This window comes from Suricata suricatta, chromosome 1, assembly GCF_006229205.1.
Source record: "Suricata suricatta isolate VVHF042 chromosome 1, meerkat_22Aug2017_6uvM2_HiC, whole genome shotgun sequence".
NCBI lineage: Eukaryota > Metazoa > Chordata > Mammalia > Carnivora > Herpestidae > Suricata > Suricata suricatta.
Genome location: NC_043700.1, coordinates 192,138,338 through 192,142,228, shown reverse-complemented (window position 1 = coordinate 192,142,228; position 3,891 = coordinate 192,138,338). Strand labels below are relative to the sequence as shown.

The 3,891-nt window shown below is 56.9% G+C and overlaps 2 protein-coding genes across 2 annotated transcripts in view; both read left to right on the top strand.

Moving 5' to 3' along the window:
- The window catches only part of ACOX3 (acyl-CoA oxidase 3, pristanoyl), a 922,607-nt gene that overhangs the window by 155,418 nt on the left and 763,298 nt on the right, over positions 1–3,891 (top strand). The window lies entirely within an intron of this gene.
- The window catches only part of HTT (huntingtin), a 100,937-nt gene that overhangs the window by 63,963 nt on the left and 33,083 nt on the right, over positions 1–3,891 (top strand). The window lies entirely within an intron of this gene.

Here is a 3,891-nt window from a genome sequence, read left to right as displayed (position 1 = left end):
CGCCGGGGCGCTCGGCCACTGCGTGGGACAAGGCCGTTGCCGTCGGGACCCCGGCGCGCGCACGAGCCGCCAGCTGTGTTTCACGAGTCACGGGGACGCGCGTTCACCCGCCGGCCCGGCCGAGAGCAGGTCTGCGCGAGCCAGCCCGCTGGGGACGCCGGTCTTTCTCGGCCTCGGCCCGTGGCAATCGCGCACTCGAGAACGCTCGACTCGCCACACCCCTCACAGGCCTGCTGCCACTCCCGCAAACTGCCCCGGCTTGAGTCTGAGGAAAATCCCCTTCCCTCGGCGGCAAAGAGCTCAGGGGAGACGGAGGTCACAGGAGGACGAGAATATTCTGGGATGTGTCAACTTTTCCTAGGACACTTCAGGATTTACAAGAGAACTGGGCTAAAACGTTCTACAGGTTAAAAAACTGTTCCAACTGCAATTTGCCTCTTTCACCTGGTGGATGGACGAGCTGGCTGCTGTCCAGACCATGGAACTCTACTCGCCAATCCCGTAAAGCCACCGACACATGCGACACCGCCGCCATGGATGACCCTCAGATACAGTGTGCTCAGTGACAAAGCTGGACTGAAAAGGCTATGCACCATGTGACTCCAAACGGCACTGGGCAAGAGCCTACACACGGGCACAGAGCATGGACCCATGGTAGGACAGCAGGGGTGACCGCAAAGGACACAGGGAATCTTCTGACGTGATGGTGCTGGTCTGTATCATGACTGTGGTGCTATTCGCCTGACAGACATTTGGTCCCAGAGCGGACTGTCCTGTACTGTAAGTCGTAGTCAACTGAAACCCAACACAAAGAAATGCCTCCTCTTCCCAGCTGTCCTGCTGGCCCCACAAAACACGTCCCAGGTGCAGAGGGTCCTGGTGTGACATCAGGTAAACAGAGGCACGCCCAACAGTTAAAGGAGCAGGCAGTGTGAAGAGGACGTCCCAGAGGTGATGGAGACACTGAGCGGGTTAACTCCCACCAACACACAAATGCCAAACACTCACGACACACAGCACGCAGGCCACAAAAACAGCACACACACCACACACACACCAGCTGCCACCACACAGGGGCACCTAACGCCAACCGAAAGGGACCAGCAAGGACCCAGCACAGCAGACCGGAGGTGTGTGACTCTTCTCGCCCGCTGGCTGGAGGGCCCTGTGGCCACGGTGGGTGCCCCACCTCGGAAGGTCCCCAAAGCAACAGGGATGCCTGCAGCCTCTGACAGCGACTGGCTTTCAAGGCTGTTTGGATTTTTCAAGCATTTAAGTCTACTGACTACATCTCTGTCTTCTCTGGGGCACCCAGCTGCCTCTGTTGTAGAGCATGCGGCTCTTGGGTCTCGGGGTTGTGAGTTCGAGCCCCATGTTGGGGGTAGAGATTACTTAATATACAAATTTTAAAAACCGACTCCTTCTTAGTAATCAGTAAACAAATTTAAAAAAAAGTGAAGTGTGTCCACAGTGTCTGTGTCTTAAATGCTATCAAGTGGTCAAGTCCATCTTTTCCACGGACTGGATGGCAAATGGGCAGGAGCCATTTAGGACCCCAGAGAGACACACAAACAGAAGCCCTGGTGCAGAGGGCCTGGTCAGTGTCCTGTGGCAAAAGAGAAAAGGAGGAGCATAGGCGGGGAAGGGCGAAGCGGGAAGTCTGTATGTGTAGGTGACGTGCGTGAGTGCACAGAGCAGACTCCTGGGGCCCCTGTGTGAGCTGGGCCAGGTCTCAGGACGTGAAGTCAGCACACAAAACCACCTGCATTTCTAGAAGCCAGCAGCACACCATGCGAAACAAAACGCTTCTTAAAGCACATTTAACGCACCGTTCCGAATGAAGCACGCAGGGACAGTTTATAAAACACGTGTGACCCGTGCAAACACGAGGACACGGCTGTGACACACGAAGCACTGAATAAATGGGGGAAGAGGCCGAGTTCGAAGACTGAAAGCCAGGCTGCCGGACGCGGGCTGCAGGTCACGCTCCGGATCGCCCCCAGCTCACACGCACTCACAGCCGGGCTCGGAGACACGCGGGGGAAATGTGAAGAACCTAGAAGAGCCGAAGCTGTTCTGAAAGTGAAGGGAAGCTGGGGGAGCGGCAGGGCAGCCGAGGGGCGCAGTGACGGTGCCCAGAGCGGGGCCCCGAGGCAGGTCCGCACGCTGGCGCCCTGTGCGTTCTGAGGACGGAGCCACGGGGACTCCAGAGCCGGGACGCTGACTGGAGCACCCCGGACGCTCTGTCACACACAACGTCAGCCCGCAGCGGTGAGCGCCAATGCTACGGAAGTTCCAGAACAAGCCACAGAAGACAACCTCGGTGATCCTGGGGGACACACATTTCTTGGATTGGACAGAAAAAGAATGAACCAGAACAACTGACAAACTTGATTTCGTAGAAATATAAAATTTCTGCTCACGTGAAAACATGAAGAACATAAAACCGCAAACCACAGAACGAGAGAGAACATCTCCGTTACATCTGGTAAAGAACGTACATCCAGCGTACAAAAAATTTACAGCCCGGTCACAGGACAACAAACAGCCAAATTTAAAAACACCGGCAAACATCTGAACGCGTCCTGCACAACAGGTCGACAGATGGCCGCAAGCACGCAAAGTCTCGGCTAACCTCAGTCAGCAGAGACACGCGGAGGAAACCGCAGCGCCGCCCCGCCCCGCGACGCCCCAAGGCCCCGACGGGCGAGCGACTGGGAGGTCGCGGGGGGAGTGGAGGGACTCCGAGATGCTAGAACTCTCGGCCGCTTCCCACGTCTCTCCCTCTGGGCCAGACCTTCTCCCAGGAGCCGTCTAGGGCCGGGTGGTCTAAAACGCCCAGACTTCCGAGATCTGGTTTCCTTATCTTTTTGTCTGAAGACTTTCAAACCAACAGAGAAGCTGAAAGATTAATTAATGGGCAGTCACACCCTCTTCACCGAGATTCACCCACTACTGTGTTGTCACTTTGTGCACACACACATGCGCACTCCACCACGCACACACTACACATGTACACGGGTGTACTCTAGCTGCACGTGCTCCCACATGTATGCACAAGGTCCGAGGACACACAGGCACACATAGTCTACACACGAGCATTCCACGCACGCACGCAGGTGCATACGCTCTGCACACATGCATTTTGTGCACCACACAAGAGCACTCTGTGGGTGAAGAGGTCCCTGAGAACTCACATTCAAATCTCCCGCGTTATCCCAACAATGATCTTTCCAGAGGTTCTATCCCCCTGATCTGTGGAAGGACCTTCTGTTCAGGTACGTCTGACTGCTTCCTAATCATCAGATGGGGGTCCACCCTCCCACTTCCTCTGGAACCCACTCTAGGTCTCCATCTGCCCTCAGCACCCACCAGGCCGTCAGGAGGACAAGAGGGGTGGCTAGCAGCAGCAGCCAATTCAAGCCCCACCCGGCCAAGTCCTGCCCAGCACAGCTCAACCCTGGGTGCCCGGGGGAGTGTCCCGGGGAGACCTGACAGCACGAGAGCCTGGGATCCTAATTCCTAAGGTGCCGGCCACCGCATCTGCTGGTGGGCCGGGCCACAGTCCCCGTGCCTGGATCAAGCCCCCAGGCGCCACTCAGGCACGCTCCTCGAGGACTCGGGCCTCCCCTGGGTGGCTCCATGGACCAGAAGATCACACCCTCCGGGAGCCAGGCAGAGAGGCGGAGTCCCAGGCCCACCAGAGACCTGCTGGACCAAACCCCATTTGAACAAGCTGGCCAGCGCACTTGTATGTGTGCTGAAGCCGCACAGAGGCCGAAGACACTGGTCCTCTGTTCCTGACCCTTCCGGCAGGTCATCATGACAATTAACTTAAATGTCTGCTGAGCGCTTCGACTGTTTGCAGGAGTCTGTCCTCCTGACTAACCC